Here is a 13258-nt window from a genome sequence, read left to right on the forward strand (position 1 = left end):
TGACTATAATTTACCTTCTGTGAACTCTTGTCATCTTACTATATATGTATGATGAATGCTTTCTTATTCAGCGTCTGAAACCCAATATGGTTTCCTTTTACAAAACATTTTCTTAACCTCTTTCTAGCCTTCTACTGTACATCGTTTTTTTTTTTTTTTTTCAGAATTGAAACATTCCATCCAGGAAGGAAGAGGAGGCCCCTGAGATTCAGGAAGCCCACAAATTTCACACATTTGGAACAAGTGAAGTTTACGGGAGATAAGAGAGGGCCTAAGATTCCTGATGCCAACCCCAGCTGCAGGAGGGGACTCTGACCAGCTGGCCTGTAGAGGGGAGATTCCCCGGGCTGCTGAGTGGCCTGCAGATAAATCAGAGAGCTCCAGGGTTGCAGCTTTCCTGACTCATCACCCACCTTGGGCAGGCCCTTTTGAGTCATCCTTACTCCTGGAAGTAACCTTCCATCCATGCCCCTGTTAGCAGTCCCAAGAACTCACTGGCTTAGCAGGTTGGATTCGGTGCAAAGGTTCCTTTGATTTGTTGTTGTTTCAATTTTTTGGGATGAGGAGATGTGTGTAATATCTCCCGAGGAAACAGCTTACACAACACCTGAACCAATATCTTTTGTGCCTGCCACCTTTGAACCTACGCCTATTTTTATTAATTGTTTATTATACTATGCCTTGGTGGAATTTTACTCTATATAGAGTATGGAATCAAGGAAAATTTGAACTATATTTTATTTCTGTATTTTGAGGTTAAGTTTACAGAGCAGTACCTGCCTGTGCAGAACATGCTGCTGATTTTGTTTGCTGTGACTAATACTGTAGCTCTGTGCACTCTAGTTCTGTTGCTACAGAAAGCATTGTGAAGGCCTAGACTTAACTTTACAGGCTCTATTTTAGGGAAAGGGCCACCATCTCAGACTACCTGCTGTACACCATCTCAGACCACCTGCTGTACTCAGTTCCAGGAAGGACCAGAGGAGTATCCTGCAGATATCCTGTCTGCAGTTTATGGCCCTTGGGGACATCTAGATAATCCTGCTGAGCAGTCCAGATAATCCTGTTCAGCGGGTTGTGATCGCCCCCTCCCCGAAAAGTCTAACCCAATGGTTTCAGATGTGGTTTTGTGCCCAAAGTCTAGACCAATAGTTTCAAAAAATCACCTTGCCCCATATGCCTTCTACCCAATCCCAAGCATGTAATTCCTCGCTTGTGTTTTTTTCATATAAAAACCCTCTACACCTGGACTCGTGGCCGCTGCCTCATTTCCTTCCATCTGCCCTGCAGTGGCCCAGGTTGAACCTGAATAAAAGGACTCTTATGTGCTTGCATCAGAAACTGGCTCCTTGGTGGTCACTGGGGGTTTCACGAAACGGGTACAACAGCATGAGTACAGCAGGGCACACAATTAGACTGTTACTGAGAATTTAGCCTCTTCTGGCTTCATGACACTTTCTTCACATATCATTCATTCTTTGTGATTCATCTTTATGATAAGAACAGGAGATAGGGACTGGTCAGGTGGGGCAAGGTGAACAGACCAATGGAATGGATCTTTCTATATAGAGAGGAGACTTACCAGAGTGGTTTGCAGGCTGTGGTCCAACAGTGGCTGTCTCCCAATGGCAAGTCCAGCAGTCCTGTAGTTGTTCAGTTCATGAGGCTGGGTATCTCAGTTGATCTCCAGTATATGTCCGAATCCTGAAGAAGTAGGCTATAATGCCAGTGAAAGAATGACCTTGCCAGCATGAGAAGAGCAAGCAGGCAAAGAGCAAAAGGTTCCTTCTTCCATGCTCTTTATACAGGCTGCCAGCAGAAGGCATAACCCAGTTTAAAGGTGAATCATTACACCTCAAAAGATCTGGATTAAAGTGGGTCTTCCTGCTTCAAATGATTTAATTAAGAAAAATCCTTCACAGGTGTACCCAGTTGCTCAGGTTTTAGTTAATTCCAGATGTGGTCAAGTGGACGACCAAGAATAGTCACCACAGGCCCCAGAGCAAGAGTTCCTGGAGTGACCTTGCTAGAGACAAGGAATGACAGAAAATAGTTCTGGTTCCTCAAATTTGCTGCCATCTCCTAAGGAGCTCTTCTGTCTAGAGGCTATAGTGACTAGGCATCTGAAACAGAGAGGGTGGACCTAGACAATTCATGGTTGGGCAACTGAATTAACCAAATCTTTCCTCTCCCCATACCTTACCCCACATTCTTCCATAAGTCCTTAAAAAAAAATCCAGACTCACAGCTTCATGCTTCCCTATTTCATAGGATACCATTTGGCTCTATAGGACTCTCTCTCTCTCTCTCTCTCTCTCTCTCTCTCTCTCTCTCTCTCTCTCCTCTTTATCTGTTCCTCTTCCTCTCTATGCCCTCTCTCCCTTTCCATCTTACAACTACTACACATGAATCAATAATAAACTTTCTGTAAAGCTCACTTGTGCTGTGTGCTGGCTAGTTTTATGTCAACTTGACACAAGTTATAGTCACTTGACAGGCAGGAACCTCAATTAAGAAAATACCATCATAAGGTTGAGCTATACGCAAGCCTGTAGGACATTTTCTTAATTAGTGATTGATGAAGGAAGGCCCACAACATTGTAGGTGGTGCCATCCATGGGCTGGTGGTCTTGGGTTTTATAAGAAAGCAGGCTGAGCAAGCCACAAGAAGCAAGTTAGTAAGTAGCACCCCTCCATAGCCTCTGCATTAGCTCCTGTCTCCAGGTTCCTGCCATGCTTGAGTTCCTGTCTTAACTTCCTTTGATGATGAACTGTGGTGTGGAAAGGTAAAGCTGAACAAACCCTTTCCTCCCCAAGTTACTTTGGTCATGGTGTTTCATCACAGTAATAGTAACTCTGACTAAGACATCACTCTTTGTGGTTCATAGATTTCATTTTTTTTTTTTTTTTTTGGTTTTTCGAGACAGGGTTTCTCTGTGTAGCTTTGCGCCTTTCCTGGAACTCGCTTTGGAGACCAGGCTGGCCTCGAACTCACAGAGATCCGCCTGGCTCTGCCTCCCGAGTGCTGGGATTAAAGGTGTGCGCCACCACCGCCCGGCTTAGATTTCATTTTTTAAAAATTTAAGTCAAGAACCTGAAAGCCATTGGCTCTAGACTGCTTTGATGGCCACTGAGTTTTCTAGGATTCTAGCCTCCCAAGATCCCAAGATCACCAAGCACATAGAAAGACTTAATTCTTAAAGACACCCCAATATTTCATACCATTTAGGATAGTATTCACTTCAAAGTTCTAAGTCCCTAGACAGTATTTCCTTTCCTCAAATAAAGCCATCCTTTGCCTTCTGCTTTCTGGACATGACATTTTTGTCTTAAGGCAAAACTGAGTTGTGACAGTGTTTGGCATGCTTGTCAGATTTATGTGGAGGAGTGAAGTTCTCAGTGGCTGGTTTCTCTGGGTTGGTGTCTGAGATAGAAGCAACCTGTTCTCATCCATTTGGCTTCCCTCAGGATCCTCTCTGTAGGCCTAGAGTCTGTTTTCTTTGTATGGGTTTCACAGGGTCTGAAGTTTCCACTCTTCTGCTACAAGATGCTGTAAAGGTGTCAATATCCTATTTAAACTCCTCATCCTGGGTCATGGAAACTCGAAATTGATCTTCATGCCAGTATGGTTCATGGATGCTTACTACCATTTCCTCATGGCTCATGTTCACTTCCTACGTCATGATTCATTGGGTATATGCTGTGGGATGTTCTGTATGGCAAATGTGTTGCTAATTAGTCAATAAATAAAACACTGATTGGCCATTGGCTAGGCAGGAAGTGTAGGCGGGACAAGGAGGAGAATAAAGCTGGGAACTGGAAGGCTGAGTCAGAGAGACACTGCTAGCCGCCACGATGACAAACAGCATGTGAAGATGCCGGTAAGCCACGAGCCATGTGGCAAGGCATAGATTTATAGAAATGGATTAATTTAAGCTGTAAGAACAGTTAGCAAGAAGCCTGCCACGGCCATACAGTTTGTAACCAATACAAGTCTCTGTGTTTACTTGGTTGGGTCTGAGTGGCTGTGGGACTGGCAGGTGATAGAGATTTGTCCTGACTGTGGGCCAGGCAGGAAAACTTTAGCAACAGGTATATGAATAAAACTATTCTGAAATTCATATATTTGCCTTCAAATAATCTAGAGTCTCTGTCAGGGACTCTCTCATTTCTTCTTCATCTCTTAACATAAAGTCTGGGACAGCAAATCCCTTCTCAGAAACCTGGACTATTTTTTAAGTGAAATCTCCCCCAAATATTTCTGTTTTGTTTGTTTTTAGAGTAGATGAATTCCCTATGAATTAAATCCTTAGTATTTGAGCCAGGTCAAGTCATTTAGGTCTAACTCCTGATATGAGAATGTAGTTGTGTTGTTTTGAGACCCCCCCCCCCTTTTTTTTTAAATAAAAGTAGTCTGGCTTACAAGATCAGTGCTTACTGTGAAATTGAGTTCTTTTTTCATTTAAAAACTGAATATTGAATATATCCTTTTTCTTTTGCATTCTTACTTTAATGTGTATATTCACATGGCTGGTAAGAATAAGATCATCTCCTGGCACTTGGATGTTGTTTAAGTTTTCCTTCTTTTGTTCTTCCTTTATTTCCTTTGCCACTTTTTAGACCATCCACAGATGCCTTTGCAGACACCTATGCTCACCACTATGCCACGAACACCGCACCACACACATGTATTTTCATTTTGCTCTATTTGAGCTCTATCATTGTGTGATATTGGCCCACTTGCCACTAGTTTGGTTCAGTCTCTTCAGAAATATCTTAATGCACATTTTCCCTCTTGTGTCCTATTTTCCAGTTCCTTTGGAGATAAGGGCATTTATTTAAATTCATAGGAGGTGGGTGATGTGGGTGGATATAACGTATACCACTTCCAAGTCTTCCCAGTAGTCCTTCCTTTCTTAGAAATCTTCTATGCTCTTATGGCTCATTTGTTCTCCAGTGGGAGAGAATTCACTAAGGGAAGGATTCTGAGGTTCTAGGATATGACAGGGTCACCATCTCAGCTTGTGAAGTATTGTAATTCATCCATCTCCGTTTGAAATTTAAGATCTCTTTCAATGATGGATCTAGTCTTACCTTTACAGGTATTTATAGTCCCTCTTACTTGTCATTTATAGAATCATATTTGTTTTATATTATGGGTATCTTTAGTTATTCTTATTTCTAATTTAAATTTAGCCTGTTATTATACTTGCCACTGGTGGTTGTTATTTCATAGATTAAAAATAAATGTAGGGGCTGATGATGTAGCTCAGTGGAAGAACACATGATTAGCACATATTGGGTCTTGAGATCAAGAGTTGGCAGTATAAATGTGAAGGAGAGTTAGAGAGACATAGGTAGACAAGGAAAGTGAAAGCAGACTCTCTGAGATAGCAGTGACTTCTTGTTCCTGGAAAACTTTATGAGGAGAAATGGTGGGAAGGCACGGGGGTGTGTTTCTATACAGTACCAACAGGAGGAAGGGGAGGACCAGGAGCCCTTTAAAACACCTAAACCAGCCTTCCCTTAGTGTACTCTAGATTTAGGCCTCTCTCATTCCCAGGGGACAAAGCTGTTAACTTTCCCTCTCTCCCAGGCTTGGTCTTTTTTCCTGGCCATTCATTTGCCACTCTGTCTTTCCCAGATGTTCAATTCCTTGTCTGTTTCAGAGAATAGGCTTGGTGAACCCCTAGATGACAGTCCACACCCCCGTTACACTTTCCTTAGCAATCTGGATGAGAAAAGCACAGGTTCTGTTTTTCAAGTCTTAATTACTAACGTCTACTATTAGATCAACATCACACATTACAAACATCTGTATCTACATATCTGTATGTAGATTGGGGCTATAGAATGGGTGCAAATGGGTAAAGAGGTTGCAGCAGAGTTGTGACGAGTTTTAGAAGTGAATGAATACAAATGAAAATGGTGTCTGTACTGAAAACATAACAAACCCAAACTGGCTATGGGGAAGAATCTGCTGGTGTAGCTTCAGTCTGCTAAGGCTCACAGGTTTAAGAGTGGAGCTGTAGAGTGGAGTTCAACAGCAGAGTTGAAAGTGAAGGATCTTGTCTAGGTGAAGGAACAGGAAGATGGGTGGACAACAGATTCAAATGGGCATATGGCAGTTGTATAGGCCACAGTAACAGTGGGGACCTAGCTAGGCTGAAGCCCCCCGGACAAATGGCAGTTCTCTGTGTTCTGGTGTCAGATGATGTGTCCACAGGGGCCATTGCCATCACAGGGCTATGTGTCTATCACTGTATGGAATACAAGTGAGAGAGAAACACCCTTTTCTTGGTCTAATGTATCTGATGAATTATTGGGCTTGATTTTCTTGATATGACTTAAATCTGTCCTTTTGCTCAACATTCTTATATCACCCTGATAAACGTATAGGGTCCTATCCTGTCTACTCTCAGGAATAAGTCATTTATCAGTCTCTGCTGCATGGCATTCACCAAAGTACACAGTCATTCTTTGTCACAATGGAGTCAGAAGTTGCTTGCACCATGGAGTCAGTCGGAGCAAGGCAGAGTCTGAAAGTTCCTGTTTTACACAGAGCAGAGTAACTTAGAACAGGGCATCCCATCCTGATCTCAGCAGCTCAGGTGAGGGTGTTCTAGGTGAGATTATCACAGACCAGTAAGCCTAACGTGAGATGGTCTTATCCACTCAGGTGAATGGACAAAAGGGCCGGGTTAGCAGGGGTTCTGCTTGATTGCTTTGAGATGGAGCTCAGTCTTTCCCCACCTTCCAATTCTGTCATAGTCATTTATGTGCTGCCATAGCACAGCAGCCCAGACAGGGTCATCTGTAGTTACCAGATATTCAGTTCTCACAGGTCGGCAGTTTGGGACATTCAAAATTAAGATGCTGGCGTTTTGTAAAGGCTCTCTTAAAGTGTCTTCACGTATTCCAAATCTCGCATGGAGAGAAGACAAGAGGGGAATGAATGATGGAGGCAGAGGGACTTTCTTCTAAGATAAACCCATTTCTATAACAACATCATTAACTCATATATGAAGCTGGCATCAAACTCAAATGTCTTTTATCAGTCCTATCCCTTATACTGTTACAGTGGCAAATAAAGTTCAAAACAAGTCTTGAAGGAACAAATATTCCAACAATAATGCACAAGATGAAACTCAAGTTCTCCCTGGGTCCTGAGCCTGCTGGCCTTTCTAAATTTATATCTTTGACTCTTTTGGTTCTCAGATCTATGGACTTAGATTGTAATATTATTGGCTGTCCTGAGATCTTGGAACATAATTGCCATAGAGCATGAGTTCAATATATATATATACATATCCCACACACTGTTGCTTTTGTTTCTCTTCTGAACTCTGGCTAAGACAATGGGTTACGGGTTATGTCTTTGACACTCATTTCATATTATCCATACCGAATAGTGTTCCCATGATTATGTTAGAGTCTTTAATTGGACTTTTAGTAGTAGCGAGTCCTTGATTAAAGTTATTCATGAAACTTGAAGCCATTACAAAGTCAAAGTTGATTCCACATTTGCTAAATTCCTGATTGAACGTGTGATTGCACATGTCAGTTTTGACATAGGTAGAAATAAAGACAGTGAACAATGAAGTATTGATCTTGATTAGCTGCTGTCAAATGAACTGAATTGCTATATTTAAATGAAGTGTAATGACAGCACATAATGCAGCATGATTTTCACCCCAAAAGACATTCTTTAAGCGACAGATGAGGCCAAGATATCATCATCAAAAGCCCATGTATACCTTCTGTAAATTCATGGTATTATAAGTGGCTGAAGATCTATTTACTATTGCTAAATGTGAGGCTGATAAACAAGTTAAGGCACGACATTTTTTTTTCTATAGAAATTAGTGCTGTATGCATCTCAGGGCATGCCCTTAAGGTGTTTTTGGAAATTGTGGTTCATACCTCATCCCATTCCATCGGTGGCCCATGACATGACTGGGTAAAAAGATCGACCAAGATATAAGTTTGATGTGCTAGTTATTCAACAGGATGAGGCTGTGACCAACTCATGGTCCACTGTAGCCTTAGCCTGACTGGGGCTGTGCCACAGCTGAATCAATAGGTTGTTTGGAAATGTGTCAGGCCATCAACCAGAGGCCAGAGCTGTTTTATCACGGGGTGCATAATTTGCTTTACATCTGAGAATGATGGCAGCCTCACATGAAGGATGACTGAAAATTCTTACATTTATTGAGACCAATATATAAAAAGCAGGAATTATCTTTTCTGCCCAAGATATTTCAGCTGAGGAATCAGAGAATACGGAAACATCAAATTTTAAAAAATGAAAGAAAACATTCCTTTGAAGTAATTGGCATTCTGGACTTATTAATAAATCCTATGCACATTTTAGAAAGTGATTTTTTTCCCCTGATACTTTTCTGGACTATTCTATAAGTATTGGAAAGTTAGGCATATGCTAATATTGCCCACTCGATATTGAGCACATAGAGTTCATCTCCTGAGCTGCAGACTCAAGGGTAAAAGTTGTTCTTTCAGGCCAGTAAACACAGCATCGCTATCACTTCTAGGCGGGATGTCTCACTTTTGCTCATTAGGTAGCTTTTCTTCCAGTTCAAATGTGAGAGCAATAAATGCACTCTCACCTAAATATAGAGCAGACACAAAACAGTAGTCCTCATGGGATACAGAAGGCTCGGAACATCAGTGAGTGGCAGGTGGCATTTGGGGGAACAGTGGAGACAACTGCTTTAACAGCACCATGGTGAAGAGTGGACATTAAGTAGAACACCAAGCAAGCCTGATCAGACAGTAAGAGCACCAGCTCCACTAGGAGTTGGTGATCTGTCTAGATGCCCAAAAATCATGAGGTGTGCCTTCCAACGGAAGGACTAGAGAAACTGGACAGAGGTGAAGGCAAATGAAACAGCTCACATCAAATCCTAGTTCAGTGTGCTTTTACTCTTCTGTGTCTGGGGAGTTTCATCAAAATGAGGAAAATATTGAGAGTTACATTAGAATTGCCCTATGTGTCATTTATTGTCTATACTCAGCACATAATTATTAATGAACTGTACGGTAAAATGTGTCTAATTTTTATTTTACAGGGCAGATGCCTCCTGGCTAAGCCAATCCATTTATTATTATCACGAAAGTTTTGAGTTAAAGCATGCCTTGCATGTTATTGTGTATGACTTGTTTTCTATGACATTGGTGCAGGCCCTATACTTCCAATAGGATTTTGTCATTTTGAGTTTTTTCATTGTTTCTTCATTGTTAAGAATGAAATCAATCTTCTTTTTGGAAATGTTTTTCATACAGTACAGTAAGTAAAACATTTTGAGCCCAGACTTCAACTGACACATTGAACAAGGGCTAGAGATCGAAGTGTCTTGCTGTAGTAAGTACTAAGTGTTGTATGAAGAGGTGGGTGGTATTACCAAGAACACCATCAGTGTAGCTTCTCACAAGAGAAAGAGAACATTGTGCTTTTGGGGGAGGTTATATGTAAAATGAGGAAACTGGAGATTTGTGGTGATGAGTCACAGCTTCTCTTCTTTCTGTGCTTCAAGAACACCTGGAAGTTAGTGCTTTGAGCATGCCATGGGATCTCTTTTGTCTAGTGAGAAATATGTGATGAGCTGGTGTGCATAAGTACCTAAGGAACTGTATTAACTCACAGAGTTAATGCAGTTAAGCAGATGGTATCTGGGAAGAGAGATCCAAACTCAGAACATAATGCTCTAAGGGTGACATTTCTGGGACCTGGCATATGTGCTGAGCAGGGACATGTTTTGGAAGGTTATCTTCACTTTCATGTATCAATGCGGTTGTTCTATATTGCCCAGTTATTTGATTAAGCCCTAATCTAGATGCTCAGGGAAGACATATTGTATAAGGTTAAAACTTGTAATTAATTAAAGTAAACAAGGCTAACTTTGATGGTGTGGGTAAGCCTCATCCAATGATTTAAGAGGAGATATTGGGAACACAAATCGGAGGATTCTCAAAGAAGAAACTCTGTGTCTAGATTGATGCATCAACTCCTACCTGGATTTCCAGTCTCATGGTCTTGCTAGAGGCTTGAAACTTCTCAGGCTTATAATTGTATAGCCAATTGGTTAAAATTAAGTCTCTCTCTCTCTCTCTCTCTCTCTCTCTCTCTCTCTCACACACACACACACACACACACATACACACACACCACACCACACCACACCACACCACACATGGGTAGGAGGGGGAGAGGGAGAGAGATGGAGACAGAGAGAGGGGGAGAGAATCACACTTCTAATATTCTGTTGCTGCTGTTTCTCTGAAGAAGCCAGGTACAGTGACACAGGCAGGGACTTGCTTTCTTGTTCCTCAAGTCATGCCATAAAGGAACAACCACTAGGTCAAGAATTTGGTGAGAAGTGCTCAGATAATTCTCATTAAATGAATGAATGAGAAGTTAACCGGATATTCAGCTAATATAAAGTTTAGCATCAAAACCTTAAAATGCTTTATAATAATTTTTCAACAGTATTAAAATTCTATAAGAAAAAATAGGGGATTCATGAATTTCTTAGTCTTAAGAAACAAATTCTCTGTCTTAAGTTTTAAACATTTATCTATTTACTTATGTGTGAGAGGACTGCACGCTGCCACAGAGGAAAACTTTTGAAGTCTTCTCTTTCTACCACGTGGGTTCTAGGTCTTGAACTCAGGCTGTCACGCTTGGCAGCAAGCATCTTTACCTGCTGAGCCATGTCTCTCTGTTCCTCAACTATTTTTTTTCACTGTTGTTATCTGGGGCTCTAACGATTCTCTGCTTATCAGCAAGCAGGGATACAGGTTGACTCATAATTTTTTATCTGGTAAATGTAACGTTCTTCTTAATTTTTTGCTGCCCTCTAGTGGACATTGTTCAAGAACGAAACAATGCGAACTATGTCTCGCATGTTTTCAGCAGTCTACTATTTGGGTATGTTTCCATAATTCCTTTCTACTTTGGGAAACCTAGATGCATTTTCCACAGAAGAGAAATTACAGGGGGTAGAATTTCAAATTTCTACAAAATGCAGTATTGACCACATGAAGAGTCTTTAAATAGAGATTGTATGTCACAATGAAATCAACTGGAGAATGAATATGCCCACTTGACAGTAATAACACGCAAATGCCCACACAAATGCAAGAGACTCAATTACTCACTTCCTTTGGTATTTGCTGGGAAATTCATTTAAGGGACTTTGTGACTAATTTTTATTTTCATTAGCAGACTGAAACACCTTCATTAAACGGGAGGAATTTCCTTCTACTGTAAAATCCATTATCAAGCAACACTGTTTCTCTTGAACTCTACCCCTTTATTTGACCCTTAGGAAGCAGCTCTTCAGCTTTATTCTTCACACGAGGATACTATCACCAGAGTCCTGATTGAACCAATGACCTGCCCAGTATCATTTCTGCTCCTTTTCTGTCCTCATGCCAATAAGTCCCAATGGCCCAAGTGCCTTTTAATTGTAGATTTGTATAAAATAAAAGCGCTAGAGATGTAGCTTTGTGGTGGTGGTAATTAATTCAAAATTAATTACCTTTCTAATCCTGTGATTAAAATACCACGACCAAGGCAAGAAGGAAGAGTTTCTTCGAGTTTGTGCTTCTAGAAGGAGAGTCCACAATGGTGGGTGAGGTATGGCTGCGGGCTGCCTAAGCAGGAAGCTGAGAGATCACAATTTCAAACGTAAACACGAAGCACAAAGGTCCAAAGCCCTCCTCCAGGGGCAGACTTCCTCCATCATGGCCCCGTCTCCTGAAGATTCCAGCTACCAGCTAGGGACCAAGTTTTTAAGTTCCTGGGACTCTGAGAGGTGGTCATTTTCCGTACAGACCCCCACGAATACTTACCTAACATGTACAATGACCTGTTTCTTTTCTTCTCCCCAGAACTTAAAAAAATAAAGCATAGTATAGTGTGTAACTCAGGATCAAAGCAGGAAATGGAAACCTGACTGTTTAATAAGGGGATAAAAGCAAGAAACTGATTGCTCAGATGAGTCAAGCAGTGAGGAGCTGATGAGGACTAGTGAGGCCACCAGCCTGTTCTAGCAGTCTTGAGGACCTGGGCCAGCAGAGAGATTCACAGGAGCCCCAAAGGCTGGGCACCAGGATAACCTGGAGCCGTGGCAAGATTCATTGCAGGCAAGTACCACAGAGATGTGGTCAGTTCTAAAAAAGCCACATGGGAAAAAGAATTAGAGAGAAAATATTCCACTTTTGAAGCAGTTCTGAGTGTAATCATCCGTCACACTGGTTTACACACTTCTGATGCTAAATATGCAGCAGGGGGCGGAGGGGGAGAGGGGTACTCTTGCTCCCATTTTTTGCATTGTTGTCTAAATTCTGACCATGGCTCTTTGGCCTCATATCCCTGCATCTCTAGTGCTTCCTGATGCTCCTGGTCCAGGTTCCAGCCCATTCCCGCAGTACAAGCATCCCAGCTCTCAAGGTCTTACTTGAGAAGAGTTTCTGTGACTTACAAGTGAAAAAGTTCCCACTCAGTTTATAAATGCCAACTTGATTTGTCAATTTTTTTTTGTATAAATTTTCCATTTTGTGCTGAAGAACCATGTTATTTTTCTCTTGCTTTCTGATTTTCTAATCACTTTTGTGATTAACAGTATCTGTTGACAACCTCTTGGAGTTATTTTTCCGGAAGAAACATGGACTCCCACTTCCTCAGTTTCTAAGTTTATTTTATTTTATTTTTTTCGAGACAGGGTTTCTCTGTGCAGTTTTGGCGCCTGTCCCGGATCTCGCCCTGTAGACCAGGCTGGCCTCGAACTCACAGAGATCCACCTGGCTCTGCCTCCCGAGTGCTGGGTTTAAAGGCACGCGCCACCACCGCCCGGCAGTTTCTATGTTTATAAGAACAATTAGCGATAGCAGAGCTCCTACAACCAACAAATAAGAGAGCAGGTATGTTTGTAAGCTGGGGGAAGGGGACTAGTTCGCTTTAGTGTGAAGCATGGGGTGCAGTAGCAATCAGTTTACTACCAGGATTTGGAGCCAGGCCATGTTGAGTTTGAGTTCATGAACTGTAAAACCCCACGAACATCTTAACATGCTCTTTTCACCAATAGTTCAGCATTTTAATACAACATGGCTTATGAATCTGTCACAGGGAAAGAACAAACATGTGTGATATAGTTTCTGGGGCTGTGGGTGCACAGTTACAACAAGGGGCAGAGCACACTTGTGTGCATGCTGGGTTGTGATACAGAAGAGGGAC

Source organism: Peromyscus californicus, unplaced genomic scaffold (assembly GCF_007827085.1).
Source record: "Peromyscus californicus insignis strain IS unplaced genomic scaffold, ASM782708v3 Scaffold_16__1_contigs__length_79575227, whole genome shotgun sequence".
NCBI lineage: Eukaryota > Metazoa > Chordata > Mammalia > Rodentia > Cricetidae > Peromyscus > Peromyscus californicus.